Raw genomic sequence first — 18028 nt, 5'->3', positions numbered from 1 at the left:
GTCACGAATTTGAGAACTTGCTGAATTAACTTAGGCCAAAAAGTATACGAATAACAGATATGTTTTATCTAAATAGTTGTTTTCGCTGACTGTTTTCACTCTGTTTACATAAACATATACATCACACCGAAACTTTTTGATCTTTCCGCCTGATGACGGGGCATTTCGTTGATGACAATAAGAGTCGCGTGTGGCACAATATTTTTCATTGTGACAACTCAAGTTTTTGAATTTCATTAGTTCGGACTTCTATTGTCTAATATTAGGTATATAAAATGATTTGAAATCCCTTTACCAATAAAACAGAAAAATTAAAAAAGAACATCATTAGTTCGGACTTGCATTGTCTGATATTATAAAAAATTATTTGAAATCCTTGAAAGAACTGAAAAAGAATGAAAAATGAATAGCTGGGTATAACAATTATATAAAGCAAAAAAAAACCTGAAATGAAATAATAGTGAAAATAGATAAAATACAAGTGAAAATAGAATAATTGAACAAAAAAAAAATTAGAAGGTAAGTTACTTCACAAGCCAAGTTACTTCACAACGTTTCGATTGTTAGTATCCACAATCGTCTTCGGGTGGTGACAGGATTAATTCCTCCGAGAGATGACTATTTATGGGTTATTAGAGTACTAATTTTCACTTATCTGCGCTTTCCTCTTTCCGCTTCACCGGTTTAACGGGAGATGACCATTTGGTGGTCATTTCATTTAAGGGTTTTTTTTTGCTTAGTATAATTGTTATTTTCAGCTACTCTTTTTCAATTTATTTTAATTGGTTCTTTCAGAGATTTCAAATCATTTTATACAATATTAGACAATGGAAATCCAAACTAATGAACAATGGAAATCCAAACTAATGAAATTTATGAAACATTGTCAATTACCTTCAATCAAACTCATGTTTTTGTTTTGTCGAAATCGACACAGTTATTGTTTTGTTGTGGTTTTGTCCATTTGGTGGAAATGATATTAGAAGTTCGTACCTTCATTTTCTAAAAAAGTGTAATTGACAAAGTTTTATTTGAAAGAAGATAGACAACCTCTGTCAACTAATTCAACTCTAAATTGTATTTGAAAACAGTATGGAAAAAAATTCATACTTCCAATACAATTGACCGAATATACTCAACTATGAGTATGTATGAACATTCGGAATACTTCTATTGGAAAGTTTTGAATTATCTCAAAAAAAATATTTACAACTCTAGCTATACAAATATCCACTGTGAATCACCAAAATGTAAATATCGATCAACGTACGATGTGGATTAAATTTACGTCATTCACTGATTTGCACATTTTTTCTGAAAATATAGTTATCTGTCACGCAGAAAGATTAGACAATATGGTTACAAAATTTTATCAATACCAATTAGATCGAAGGTTAATAAAAATTGCTCACCTTGTAAACATTTATTTTTCTATAGAGACAGACTATTTTCTTTTCAAATTGTTTTAAAATAATTTCTAATGCAATTTACCACTCGCAGAACGGCTTTTGAACTGGAATGATGACGGTAAAGTACTTAATTATTACCATTTAAATTCAAGTCTTATTTCAGCCGGTAGCGCAATATTTATAACTAGAAATTGCCCTTTTCTGTCTCTAATGTTTTTTGAAGTTTTACCAATTGCGGTAATACTCACATGTGGTAATACCAACTACACTAATATAACAATGTACCTATCCTCATAAAAAATCTGATGAATTACTTTGAATATATAACAACGTATACAGGCTGTTTGTTTTATCATGTGGTGACATTGCTATATCCTAAACCGTAACAGATACGAAGACGATTAAATGGGAAAAAAGGTAACTGTCATCGGAAACAATACAATAATCGAAGAAAATTTACGGGGACTCTCGCTCTTCTCGAGTTACATGGGGAAAACCAATGCTGTTTTTCGTTATTTTCGAATGGAATTGTTATTTCGGAGAATATCAAAAAATGGAAAAGGAAAATGTTATTGTATCCGAAGTGTACTATGACGATGTAATAATAAATATTCGATAAAACGTTTCATGTCAACATGGCCACTATCAAATTTGTTGTTTTCAAATACGGACCTGTCTTTTCAATTACAGATATTGATAAAGCGATAAATTCACAATCCAAGGATATATAACATTTTATATTTTTATAGCGATCCATTTGAAATAGCCACCATCATCAGTGACAACAATCAAACAGAAAAACAATTTATTTTATCATGAACTTTTGGGAGAAATGAATCCAATTTGAAAATCAAAGTTACATGGCAATCTCCATTGAATGCTCGAATTGGCGACCTCTTTGTTGAATGCACATAAGTTGTCGGTCCAGATAATTTCTGTGGCAATTTTCTAAATATGTGCAATACTGATACATGCATCTCTTATTTTGTGTTTGAGATGGTCGATATCTGTACTTGGTATCTGTACTGGGGATCGAGCTGGCTAGTCAATTGGACCCTTGTTTTCAATCAATTTTCTTGGGAATATTGCATCTAAATGTTTCCTTACTATTGCTGCATTATGGGGAGGAGCGCCGACCTTTTGAAAATATTATATTTCATGGCGGATATTCAGTGGCAATTCATCTAAGTAGCCATCGAATTCATTTAATGAAAAATGAAGATACATTTCACTACTCAAATGATCATCGTAAAAGAAAGGGCCAAGGATGCTTGTTCCCACAATTCCCATCCAAACTTTTATTCCGAACCTTTCTTGGAAATTGGTTTCGCTATGCAAATGTTCATTTATATAATTTCACCTATAATGTGTATTTCTGTTAAACCAACCATTGGAATATTGTTGCTGTCAGGATATCATCGGCTGCCCCGCGAACGTTTATACTGGTGTCTTGATGATGATGTCAGAGTTTCATTTGTTGCCAATGTGATTCCCAGAAATAGATTTCAAGAGATAAAAAAATATATCCATTTGTCGGACAATATTAACCTCGACAAAGACGACAAAATGACTAAGTTACGACCTTTGACGAACCTTCTAAATAAAAATTTTCAGCAGTGGGGAATATTCCATAAGGACCTCTCAATCGACGAGTCAATGGTGAAATACTTTGGCCATCATTCAGCGAAACAATTTATAAAAGGGAAGCCAATTCGTTTCGGCTACAAAAACTGGTTGTTATGATAGATAGAGATTTTATCGAGTTTGCCCCTATTTTTTGAGTGTTGTGTCCACGAATTATTTCATTCTTGATTTGTATCATACACACTCGATAAAAGATCTGTATTTATATCCTGGACCCGGATGTCACGCAGGTAGCTATAGCTGCCTACGTGGTCACGTTAGATGTAGCCTAGGAATTCTAGGTCTTCTAACTGGAACCACAAATGTGCGGTTGGCTTCTGCTGTTGACTCCGTGCGTATGTGTTGTTTCCTGCTTTCGGCAGGAAACAACACATACGCACGGCCTGATGAGGCCAATTGCCAGAAACACGTGTCCGCGGTTTGCCCCTATTTTTTGAGTGTTGTGTACACGAATTATTTCATTCTTGATTTCTATCATACACACTCGATAAAATCTCTATCTGTATTTATATCCTGGACCCGGATGTCACGCAGGTAGCTATAGCTGCCTACGTGGTCACGTTAGATGTAGCCTAGGAATTCTAGGTCTTCTAACTGGAACCACAAATGTGCGGTTGGCTTCTGCTGTTGACTCCGTGCGTATGTGTTGTTTCCTGCTTTCGGCAGGAAACAACACATACGCACATGTTGTTTCCTGCCGAAAGCAGGAAACAACACATACGCACGGCCTGATGAGGCCAATTGCCAGAAACACGTGTCCGCGGTTTGCCCCTATTTTTTGAGTGTTGTGTCCACGAATTATTTCATTCTTGATTTATATATATATATATATATAAATATATATATATATATATATATATATATATATATATATATATATATATATATATATATATATATATATATAAATATATATATATATATATATATATATATATTCAAAATCAGCATATATATATATATATATTTTATTTATTTATTTATTTAATTAATGCTATATTGTTTTATATTTTGGTATTATAGTAAATATATTTGATTATTATGTAATTAATTAATTATTTTTTTTTGCAACTCGAATGTCAGTTGCTCCAAAATAACGCGCACTGTTTACTATTTGGAGGGTGGTAGAGGTACCTCTACCCTCTTTAGTTTACATACCGAGCATGCGCACTTTCTAATATTCATCAAGGTCCCATTCGAGGCGACTACGATGTTGGGTCCTTTATTATTACACAGTATACTTACTTCGGATCTCTCTGTCACACATTTCCACGCGCATTGAATTTCAAATCTTTAAAATTCGCAAACCCCTAATAGGACTGAATTTTCTGGAGACAACCCTATATCAACGTGTTCGCAATGAAACAGCGCTTATGATGATATAATTTTTTTTTTAATATCTAATCAGTGAAAGTAACTGGCATCGATATACCTGTTTATACCTGACAAACCAGTAGTTCGCCCAGGTAAATAATAGACAACCCAACGGCTGCACATTCTATACGTTTTATACTTCAAGAAAGGACAAAAATTTTCTTATTATCTGGATGTTGCAAAATTTAATTAAAAATCATTTTTCAAAAAATAATTAAAAATAGTCTGTCCAGGATTTTTATAGCGAACCCATTTTTAACATATTTTCTAATATACTAAATTCATTGTAAAATATATTTCATTCTATTATCAGCTCGGTGAAGGTCGATTTAGGTTCGGATCTTCTACTATTTTGTTTTGTTGAAACAAGCACGAGCGCATTTCGAAATTGATAGTGGGGGAGTGGGAAAGCACGGAAACACAGCAGACTGCCCAGTCATCAGTCGCATCAGAGATAAAAATTCAGGTCTGATATCGTATCAGTGCATAATTCACCATTATATTTTATTTGAAATCTGAATGCGGGTTTTTCATTGATGTATCAATCAATCAAAATATGCTTCATTATCAAAAAATAATATCTCGTTGAGAAAGCCTGTAAATGTAAATGTAAATGTAAATTAAATTAATAATATTTGATGAATGTAGTCGCCCCGGAGCGTCAATTAATTTTTATTGTTGTTTTTATTTTTATAGCTGTTTTACACTAAAAATTCAATCATGTATAAAAATAATCACTACAATATAAAATTGAATTGAATTGAAACAGTCACTAATTCAAAATTTGAAATATAACTAACAATAGAAAGTATATGATATCAAAGTGTACAGTTTGGGCTACTTATTCTGTTCTATCCACATAATATTCTTTCAAATTGTAATAGGTTCTATCATAAAATACTCTTTTTACTGTTTTTCTGAAACTGGCGTTGGACGGTAAAACTACATCATTATTTGGAAGGTGATTGTACATTTTGCAGCCGTTATGTACAACTGAATCCTTAACGAGAGTGAAAGATAGTAATGGTAATGGTTACTTTGAGTATCTATTCCCTGTAATGAAATTTTGTTTGTGTTTATTTATGAGATACACTGTACCAAGAATGAATATAGACAGTACCGTAAGTATGTTGTATTGCTTGAAGTGAAGTTTGCATGAATCGCGAAATTTTAGTTTACAGAGGTATCTCAGGGCTCTTCTTTGCAAAACAAAAATACTTTGAAGAATATCACCACTGCTCACTCCCCAGAATGAGATACCGTATCGCAAATGTGACCCTATCAAGGATTAGTATACTGTCTTCGCGGTTGAGTTTTTGAAGTTTTTGACAAGTTCATTGAATTTAAGACCGTTGTTAATGCCTAGTCCTAGAAATTTATAAAACACTGTTTTCAATAATCTGGTGGTTTAAAGAAATATCCATGTTGGTTTTCAATTTTTGAAAGATAACAGGTTCGAGTCGCTCCACTCTTTGATCTTTATTATATCTGAATTGATGATATGATGAATATCAGCTTCCTTATCTTTATGCCGATGTATGGTGGTATCATCGGCAAACACGGTGACATTTTCTGAGATGTCAAGTGTTGTCAGGTCATTACTATATAGCAAACACCAAATTAGACCCAAGACCAACTCTTGCGGAACACCACATTGTTTATTACTTGAAACTGATTTTGTCTTAACGCCTTGTGTGCGGCCAGATAAATATGGCCATGATTGCACTGAAATCCAAACTTTTTGATGCTCAATAAATTGATGGATGTAGCCGTTACTACGTGGTAGGAGATCATAATGAAAAGAGAAATGAAAATTCCTGTTTTTTACCACTTTTCATTTCTCTTTTCATTTTTGATGCTCAATGCCTGCAAACAGTCAAAGATTCTTTGCCTAACAAGTCTTTCGATGATTTTGGCTACCGTGGGAATGAGTGAAATGGGTTTAAAATTCATGGGAGACCTAACTTCACCACCTTTATAGATCAGCAATCCTTCTTTGAAGGATTCATTTATCAGCCATACTAAATGTCATGAAATCCATATCATGTAACGTTTTTTTCAATTCATCAATATATACACGATTAAGTTTTCGTTAACACTCACGCTTGCTAGATTCAGTAGTGGATCATAGACTACGGTTATATATTTTGTCAATTCATCTGCAACTGAAGAATAATACTTATTTAATGTGTCCGGATTCAAAATTGAATAGATTAATGATATCCATATCATCTATATCATGTAACGTTTTTTTCAATTTTTCAATATATAAATGATTAAGTTTTCGTTAACACTCACGTTTGCTAGATTTAATAGTGGATCATAGGCTACGGTTATATTTTTTGTCAATTCATCTGCAACTGAAGAATAGTACTCATTTCATGTGTCTGGATTCAATTCCAAATCTACTTTCTTTTTGGAATTATTTCCTGAAAGATAATTTACTATCATCCAACTCTCCTTTTGAAAAATATAATTTTATAGAAATCTGTTTGATATTTTCAACCATTCCTCAGATGCACCCATGAAATCATATAAATTGTGAGTTAACCAACCTTCGTGCGGGAAAAAAATCGCAAAGTAATTCCTGAGACTTTTGTATACATAATGAGCTTTCATTACTGCACCGCTTTAAAAAATGAGCTATAATCCATTTGAATCGTAATCTTTGTCCTACCTTGATATTGTCAAAATGATTAGTACCCAGAAACAGAATGACAAACGATGGGATTAGATGCCGCCTGCAAATAAAAACTATTATTTTGGAGATTAAACCATAGATACATTATCGAGATCGCGTTAATATTGACCAATTGAGATATAATAATAATTTTATGATTTCATGACAGTAAAGTGAAACATATACATTTTGCGCGTTTTTTATCTAGGAAACAAATTATATTTTTGAAGTTTCCTTTGTTATATAGGAATTTAGGCTTTCACGGCTGTCGTCAATATTTTGATTGGTTTTTAGTTGGTTTTAGTTATCAAGGAAAGTAATCAACTAGGCCATACGGTGTACATGGATCCAACTATCATCCAAAACAGAAGCGAACCATCATCTACACCGTAGTGAACATCTACCAACTGTGTTACAAGCGAACGGCTACGACAGAATGTTACGCGTCCAAGAGAGAAGAAGAGGAACACCAGTAAAGAGCAACCCCAAGGCACTGTCTATTTGCCATACAGAAGGTGTTACCAACCGAATCGGAAAAATTTTAAAGGAGAAAATTGACAACGTCTTCAAACCAACGAAGAAAATATAGGAGAATCTGAGATCAGCAAAGACAGCAGAGATCTAACAAAAGTGTTGGGAATATTGAAGAGAATATATAACACATATAATGAATGAATAAGTGAAAAACCTGGAATGATATGGAAAATAAGAACAACACGAATTATTAAAACCACTTTTGCAACTAGAAGCACATAGGAAGAGGAGCAGGGGATATACGAGGTTATCGAATTACAAACAGACATATTTGTTCAGAACGAAATATATCTTAGTACAGACAACCGATGAGGTTGAAAGTGATATTTATATGTGAAATAAGTGCAATAATCATAAGTGTCAAGTTATAATTCAAATTATTGAGTTCACTTGTTAGTGTACTATTTATTCAAGAACTTACATATAGACGAAGCAAAAGGAGCGGCTTAGCTGCTCAAAACTATAAAAATCGCATGACAGAAAGAGTTAAATGGACAACTTTCCTAGATGGCTAACGAGAAAATTATTCATTTGAGTGGAAAATATTAAATAATGCAGTTTATTTTCATCAATGCATGAAAACGATGAGAAAGTTGAAGGCTAGGTAGTTTTTTCAGAGTTTTACAGAGATTTTTTGCACTCAACCTGCTTAATCTGTTAAAATTAATGCAATTCGGTAAAAGACATATATCTAGAGCAAAGGTGCAATGAATGTACTGGTTTATTATATTATTTTATTTATTTAATTATATAGTTTATAATATACGGTTGTTGAAAATCATATCAAAGTTATAAATGAGGGTAATTATTTTCAGTTCGAGGATCCAAGTTCGTTGATGTCAGGTATTAGGTGTCATATTCGAACGTATTCCAAAAACACTTTATTGTGAGATTTTCACTAAATTGTTTTACAAAAACGCAACACGTGTTTCGCCATACAATGGCTTCATCTGGCGTGTCTTTCAACTGTGCAAAAAATGTGTTAGCATCCAATAAAAATAAACCTGACTTGTGCCTATTTTGAACATTTTTGAGCAGAAGAATTGATAATTTACCTACAGATAGATTATTTCTCATTTGCAATCCATACTGGAACCATATGAGCTCTTCTTCCTGGTATGAAAGGAGCTGCCAAAAAATGGTTTGAATACAACACAAAATGAAATAACTAACGATTCCGTTAGACCTACTGCTGTGAGTGCCTTGATGAAAAATAAAATACAAGAGCAGCAGCTAATTGAAATCACCGATCTCGGAAGTCATAGTTCAATAAAACTGTACCTACAAATGGATGCTAAACATTATCTAGATATCATAAATAGTGCTTTCAAAGTAAATTCAGAACCGACATTGCCAATACAATAAAATATAAACAATTGAAAATTGAACAATTGAAAAGAAATAAAAATCAAAATATTTCAAACCAAGTTACTTCACGACGTTTCGATTGTTAGTATCCACAATCGTCTTCGGGTGATGACTGGACTTATTCCCGAAAGATGAATATCTATAGGTCATTCGAGTGTTTTCACCTATCCCCTCTTCCCTCTTTCCGCTTCACCGGTTTACCGGGTGCTGACCGTTTGGCGGAAGTTGATTGTTGGATATGGGTCTCCATATGTTGCGTATCTCTACCCTAACTTGGCTGAATGCGTTGATGGACAACATATATGCGGTTTCTTTAAATTTTCTTTTAAACGAGTGTTCCTCTCTCTGGATGATCTCAGCTTGGGACCGCTTGATGTTATGTTGATGAGTCCAAACATGCTCTGCTATTCCCGATTTGCTGGTTTCTTCTCGCTGGGTATGTTTTTTGTCCTGAAAATTGTGAATTCAGGCAAAATAACAACATGAAAACGGATCTATCTATTTATCGATATAAGATTGAAATTACTGTAGAAGTGAAAATTCTAATGGAACACTCAGTATAGCTATTTATATATTTTTGTATTTCAGTTCATTTCACATACAAAAATCTCAATTTGGGAATGAGTACTCCGTGGTGCGTTTATGTTGATCGAAAGTAGGCGTTGAATAAAAGATAAATAAAAAACGTATCTGTTAATTATTTGAAACGAAGTTATTTTAATATTGATAGGTATATGGAAACTTGATAGGCATAATGAAAAAGTTGATAAACATGTTTCTCATTTTAGGTGAATGTAGAAAAACCTACAAAGAAACACGTACGCTGAACGTCATCCAGGAAGGTGCAACCCGACAAGACACAATTTTGGGAAATTGAAAAATGAATTTTGCCACGAAGTAGACAAGAATGATGAGTTTATTGTAACTGAGGAAAACGAAATAGATGTGTTAGCTTATGTTCACTTGAACAGAATAGTATCCACTGGAACTATTGCTTTGAAAGTTTATATCAGTTACCAGTCTGTGTGGTAATGATTGAAAAACCACAAATTTCGTTCAGACAAATATCAACTACATCAAAAATTGTATGACGAATTTCATTTTACAAATAATGGCACGTTCGATAGAAACAATATCCGAGAAGGAAATTTTAAAGACCGATATGTTCAACATATGGATTGTCCAAATATGTTCGAAGGATCTTCAATAGGGGAGCGATAGTTATAGTACATGATCCCACCGCAAAATCACTACGTTCATAGCGTAGTTAATCAAACTAAAATTTTTACATACATTTATAAATAGGAAAATACATTTATGACAGGTTGCCAGTCAAAAAGTAGCCGCCAATATTTTTATTTGAAAAAATGAAGCTACTAAAATATTTCATAGAGTAAGACCCGGGTCAATCCCTCTAAGAAACCCTTCATCACTTGGAAGGATGGAAAATAGTCATGAAATAATTTAAATTCATTCAAGCAAATACATGAATTGAAGGATATTTAAACCCCAACTTCAATATTCTAAAACAAAAACAGTCAGTATTCACAATTCCATCTTTTAATATTCCAAGTATATGGAAATATAAAACAATCTCCAAATACGGAAAGTCGCACGGAAGCGTATTACGCATTTTACCTTAGTAAGGTGATCAGAGAAAGTTGCAACCTCAGCATATGAATTTTTATAAATATTGAGGGAGGTCAAGATCAACAGAAAGTATTGAGAAATTGATTCAGTATTCATTGATCACTCTTCAGAAACGGTTCCAGAGAATTTTAAGAATGCAGCACATCTCCTTTTCATCGTTCCTGCTGGGTAGCAATATAATGTAAGTTTTTTGGTGATTCTTTGTATCTTTCTTAACTATTTTTTTAACAACCCTTATCGTAATTTTTTCGTTTTCATCATAATAAATATTTCATTCAGTTTTAAATGAGTTCTTTCATTATTTGGATGAAAGAGAGTTGGTTGAAACAGCGATAAATCCTCTCGTGATGAGCAAAGCGAGTACTGTGTTGTGACGATACAATAAAACTCTTACATTTATTCTTCCAACTCCAATCTGAAATGTTATTAATATCATTTTGCTGATATGTGCAGTCTCGGATTGTTTGGACTGATTTGAAGAGTTTAAAATCATCAGCAAAAAGAAGACAATCTATATATGTCAGAGCTGACGGTAAATCATTGATGAAAATTATGAACAGAAGTGGACCTAGATTCCTTGTGGTAACACCTGACCTAGCTGGAAATTCATCTGAAATTTTTCAGTTATGTTTGAAAATGAAAAACCGATTTTGAAGATAATTCTCCGTTAGTTCCAAATTATTTTTTATTTCATATTTACTGAATTATTATGACATTTGTTTTCAGATTTCTTATATCAATAATTAAAAATATTTGCGGCCACATTTTGACTGGCACCTTGTCCTATTCATAAATGTGTGTAAAAATCTGAGTTTGGTTAACTACGCTATGGACGTAGTGATTCCGCAGCGATCGTACACCGATAGGAAGTCGAGGTGATTTGGAAAATTGGATGATGTGAGAAACTGCGGAAATAAGTATGAGTAGTTGAATAACGTTGTGAGAGAAACGGTAGATTGCCTTAGAAAATGTCGGGACATGAACGCTGGACATTTTGAGCATTTGTGAAATTTAGTGGAGACACCAAAGATATTATCGATTTCAATAGTGCTTATTGATTTGTTTCCCAGCATCTATCGATTCTTTTTTCCCCTGAGTTATGTGATCAATTCGTCGTACATTGGAAAGTTTTGTTAAATTTTGGATACCAATAGATGTGACATCGTTATACCAAATTGTTTCAACCATAGCCAGAAAGATTAATGAATAGAACTGTGGTATGCACTGAAATACATTTTTTTTATGATTTTGCTCAGGTGGGTGTTCATGATATCGAAATAATTCTGAGTAATATAATTATTAGCCATTATAGTGCCAATGTGCAGAAATAGTAGTATAATAAAATTGAAATATTTATCAAATATCGTTAACAGGTGTGTAGTTGGAAAAAGAGAAGTCCTGATTTCATTTATACATCAGATCGTGGAAGCAGAGCACTTAGAAAAGAATCCACAGTATGTCTATTTTCAACAAAATATGACATTCGTATATGAAATGAACTGCTAAATATAAAAATAAAAAAGCATGCAGGAAGTATCGTTTGGAATTACTACAAAAACTGTTTTTGATCCAATCAATCCAAATCGTGATACCATTCGAACCACCAAAAAGTCACATCGATACCAAGAGAGACAAAAAGTTAGGGGGTGATGTTTCGAAAAAGTTTGATCGAAATTGATTGTGAATAATGCTATATTATTAGTACCATTTGAAATGATACAAGCTGTCTTTATTTGTTAAAGTATGGTCTGTTAATTTGAAGCATATTAGCAGAGCACACTTTCACAAGAGATATGATAAATTAGGCAGACGCCAAAATTCTAATGACAGAATCCAACAAAATGAGAAGAAAACTAAAAGAGACAGCTTGTATAATTGTGAATGGAAATGATGATATGAAATCCTATTAATGATCCTATGATATGAAATCCTATTAAATCAGTCTATACTTTTTCCGAGAAGGAACCTGTACTGGAAAAATTGTAAGATAGTAACATTTTCAACAGTACACTGAAATTATCAGTCAATTTCAAAAGAAATTTAATTTGACATTTTGTCGATTGTGGTAAATTTTCCAGGCATTTTCTATGAATATCCGAGGAAAGGAACCGAGGTGGTTCTCAAAACGCCATCCAATGAATTCATATATTTTTTTAAACTTGTAATAAGAAGTTTTACTTACAAGTTGAACATGCCCTTCTCATTTGATTAATTTAAAAAAAAAATTATTCTTGAGAGGTGCAGTTTATCAGAAACCTGCTAATTATAATGAATCACCTCCTGAGGAAAATCTCTCGACGCAAGATTTTTACATATATTCGAGTAATACATCAAATTTTGTACCATTGACTTGTACAAATTCAAAAACATCCCATCGCGTCGTATATTGATTTCATTGCCTCTCTGACAGTCAAGTGACAGGGTGCAACATAAATAAAAGTAATGGCCAAAATTATACGAAACAATAATTATGTTTGTAGTGGCTAACAATGATAACGATGAAAAACCGATAAGAGGAAGACGAAATATTAGAGGGAACGAACCGGACATTGAATGATAAACAAACCACTTAGAAAATGTCAGAAAGGTAGTTATTTTTAGGAAAGACTTGATTTTAGGCTATTTGGTACGATCTCCGATTTTTTTTCTGTACAACAAAAATTTTTATTCTTGCTAGTGGTGTAGTGCAGGGTTTGCACTGAATCATTCTATTGGAAACATTCATACACCACTTGAAGTTGAAATTATTTCTGAAATTCTCATCTCTTCCTGAACTGATCTGCTCTTCTAATTTTTTCATTCGAAGTATGATTTTTGCACAAAAATGAAATTCATCAATTTGCACCCAAAAAAAATTATAAAAAATGATTTGTTAAACTTTAGGCAATAATGTATTTTGGAAAATATATACGTTTAAACACTTCCAGTTGAATACCGTGACCTACGGCACGGCTTCAGCTTCTTTTTTATCTACTCGGTGTTTGACACAAATAGCCATGGACAGCTTTGAAAAACGGCCTGTTGAAAGTGACATAATTCGTTCAGATTTTTATGTTGACGACCTTCTCACAGACACTGAAAACCTTGACAGCCTCATAAGGGTTAGGGAGAACATTTGTCAAATGCTATCAGGCTATGGATTCGAGCTTAGAAAGCTTCAATCAAATGAACCACATGCACTCCAAAATATGAATGGACATCCGAATGAAAATCCTAAATATTTGATTTCAGACGAGTCTAGCGTAAAAACTCTGGGTGTTTCATGGATACCAAAGCACGACAAATTTGAATATAACTCCCAAAATATAGTAAAGAATAGTGAAAGCGTTTCCAAAAGATTAATAGTATCTTTTGTTGCCAAGAGTTTTGATCCGTTAGGAATTCTAGGTCCATTGTCAGTCAGAGCTAAATTCAAAAGTTGTGGAAATTAGAATTCCCAGCAACTCAATTTCGGAATGGGTGAATTTGAAAAATGAAATATCACAAGTAGGCCTAATGCAAGTACCCCGACACGTTTTAGTGAATAATCCGAAATTGATTGAAATCCACGGGTTCAGCGACGCAAGTGAGCGAGCATATGCTTGTTGTATTTATTTACAATCAATAGATTTTGATGGTCACAGTGAAAGTCACTTACTGTGCGCAAAATCTAGAGTAAGTCCAATAAAATATCAAAGTTTGCCAAGGCTAGAATTACTAGGGACATTCATTTTAAGTAAGTTAATTGTCAAGTGCAAGGAAGCATTAAAAATTGAAAATTTGATCACCCATCATTGGACAGATTCGACTATTGTCTTATGTTGGATAGCTAGCGAACCCACGACTTTGAAAAACTTCATAGCGAACCGTGTCGCGAAAATACAAAATAATACTCAAATTCAAGACTGGAATTATATTGCATCTGAGCAAAATCCAGCTGATATAATTTTACGCGGTATGTCCCTAGAAGATTTAATTAACTCCGATTTGTGGTTGCGCGGACCTGAATTTTTCATTGAACACGATAATTGGCCTCAAAATTCGAACATAATTGATTTTGCTAAACGAAAACTCAATGAAATTTCAGAAAGCCGTTCCTTTGTGGTAACCACCAGAGGGATAAGGCTATCGAAAATATTTGTATTTTTGAAAGATATTCAAGCTTTACCAAATTGATTCGCGTCATAGCTTATTACTTGAGATTTCTCAAAAATCTAAAGGTAACAACCCAGCAACGCGAGATGGGTAAATTAACAATTGCAGAATTAGAAAATAGTGAACTCTTTCTTGCAAAACTAGCTCAAAGGAAATATTTTTCTGCTGAAATTCGTACGTTGAAAAATGAAAAATGTGTTCATTACCAAGGTAAGCTGAGATCTTACGCTCCCTTTCTCGATGATCGAGAAATTATTAGATTAGGGGGTAGAATACAGAACGCGAAGTATAGTTTTGATATTAAGCATCCAATAGTGTTACATCCCAAACACAGTTACACAAAATTAGTGATAGATTTTCATCACAAGCGCACACTCCACTCAGGAGTTCAATGTACTTTGTCTCATGTTAGGCAAACATACTGGCCAATTAACGTCAAACAGACAGTAAGAAGTCGCGTTAGAAAATGCATAGAATGTTTTAGGGCAAATCTCCATGAAGTAATCTATCCCAAAATGGGCGATCTGCCTAAGGCTCGTATAACACCATCACGCCCATTTATTTCGAGTGCACTGGATTATGCCGGGGCCTTTCGAGTTGAAGCCCAGTAAACTTCGAACAAATAAATTGATCAAGGGTATTTGGTGACAAAGGCGGTTCATATAGAACTAATAACAGACTTGACTAGTGATGGTTTCTTGAATTTGCTCAAGAGATTCGTGTCAAGACGAGGCATTTGTACAGATATCTATTCAGACGACGCATCTAATTTTGTAGGCAATAATAATCAGCTGATTTCAATTCAGAATTTGATCAAAACAAGCGAATTCCTAAATTACTTGAACTCTTCAAAAATCGAATGGCACTTCATTCCAGCGCGATCGCCTCATTTCGGTGGTTTACACGAGGCTGCTGTGAAATCATGCAAACACCATTTGAAACGTGTATTGAATAATACTCATTTGTATTATGAGGAATTTTATACCTTGATTACGCAAATCAAGGCAATCTTAAATTCAAGGCCGTTAGTCCCAATTTCATCCGATCCCAATGACCTTGAACCAATAACACCGGCCCATTTCTTAATTGGAGAACAATTGGCCGCAATACCAGAATTAAATTTGATGGAATCCAAGATAGCTCTTACTAAGCGCTATCAGCACTTGCAGCGAATCGGACAACACTTCTGCAGTCGATGGCGAAAGGAGGATCTGACTCAACTTCAGTCAAGAAACAAATGGCAATTCGACATCGACGAAAAATTTCATGTTGGCTCCATGGTGCTACTGAAGGAGGATTTGCTTCTCAGAATCAGATACGGCAACTGCGCCGAATATGACTTGGTCTAATCGGCAACTCACTCGGGCGAGTGTTACTTGGCTCCATCGGCAACTCACTCGGCTAAGTGCAAAAAAGGCATTCAGCGACAGTCTGTCAACGCTAGTATATGTTGCTCTCGAACATCTTTGTACCTGATGTATGACAATAAATAAATACAGTCCACAGTGTTCAATGTCAATATCTGATGTTCTTATTCCGACTAACTGTCCAAGACAACCCGAAGGAAGACATCCCAGCACAGATACTAACAATCGAAATGTCGTGACTTGGTTTGGAATCTCCCAATTTTAATTTTTCAATTTTCAACTTTTATTATCTAATATTTCAATTTTTGATTTTTTTTTATTGTTGCTTGTATGTTATTTCTTCGTAATTTCAGTCTTTGTTTAATAAAATTGTTATTTTCGGCTGATCTTTTTTTAATTTTTTCCAGAGATTTCAAATCAATTTTAATTATATCAGACAATGGAAGTCCGAATAGATGAAATATCCTTACCAGAAGATATACAAAATTGTGAATCTACCAAGCACATGAAAAAGGCACTCGAAAAATTTATTACTAGGCTTCATCGTAAAAACATTGGGAAAATATCCGACCAAAATAATTAAGTACGGATTACATGTCATTATACAACTCACATCCTCTTTATCCCCTGATTTTAATATGTATATATTTATTTTCCACGTGATCTATTCTAATAAGTTTTATCTTATACACCATTTCAATATCTCTGTAATCGCAAAAATATAAATACTTACCTTTTGTTTTTTTTATACATCACAGTAAACTTATATTTCCATGGAACATAAATGTTATTTTGTAAATGTTAAATATTTTATATGTACTTATTTTAGAATCCTTTTTTCCACTTTAGTGTTCCAACAACAAAAAAGTGTTAAATCAAATTCTGTTTCACCACGTACAAACAGCTTTTAATATTTCTGTGACTTTTTAAATGTTTATTTTCTGAATGTATACTCTTGTTTCTTCTAACTGTTTGTTATATATGTGTGAATGTGAGTAGACGTATGCGCATATCACCAAATTAGATATTCATATTTGAAGTTATTTCATCTACTTACATCATCTCAATCATATACACTATTTTGTACTTCTTTAGACACGTTTTTATTAGATTCACCTGTATGTATGTATTTGTTTGTTTGTAACTCTCAAGCTCGGGATCTGTATTTAACAGAATTTTCGATATTATTGCTTGATCTATTCGAGGCAGATGACGCAGTAAGTAACCTCTTTGATATAATTAGAACTCACTTTACATGTATTTCTGCATTTGAAAAAAGTATTTTTTTATTAACACGCGTGCCTGCTGCCTTATTTGTAACCCTCCTTTGCGCACCTGCTGCCTTGGGCTTGGTAGCAGATTTTTAGGCTCCCTCTCCGGCATCGGAAAATATCAATGGTTATTTTTCTAATTGTTCCCAAAGTTCAGATAAAATAAATATAGTTCACAAAGACTAAAAAACACGATTTTATGGCATACGAAAGTAAAAAATGAAAAATAAATATAGTTCAAAAAACTTAAAAACACGCTTTTGAAGAACATCGAACTAAAAAGTTGAAAAATATTTTTTTCAAATAAGCTTAAAACAATAACGAACGGAAAATACTAGTATCATTGTGAAAAATGCGTGTGGGCGCTTTGTACCATATTTTCTGTATATCAAGCGTCCGTCACTTTTTTCACAATAATAATAATATTTTTCGTTCGTTATTGTTTTGAACATATTTGAAAAAATATTTTTAACCTTTCAGTTCGATGCTCTTTAAAAGCGTGTTTTTTATTTTTATAGACTATATTTACTTCTTAGTGAATGATTATGATTATTATTATTCAGTAGGATACATCTGCAATACTTATGCTTGTAAATT

Source organism: Leptinotarsa decemlineata, unplaced genomic scaffold (assembly GCF_025532065.1).
Source record: "Leptinotarsa decemlineata unplaced genomic scaffold, Ldec_3_MD MMD2_tig00026307_RagTag_RagTag, whole genome shotgun sequence".
Lineage (NCBI taxonomy): Eukaryota > Metazoa > Arthropoda > Insecta > Coleoptera > Chrysomelidae > Leptinotarsa > Leptinotarsa decemlineata.
This window is presented reverse-complemented; position numbering follows the sequence as displayed.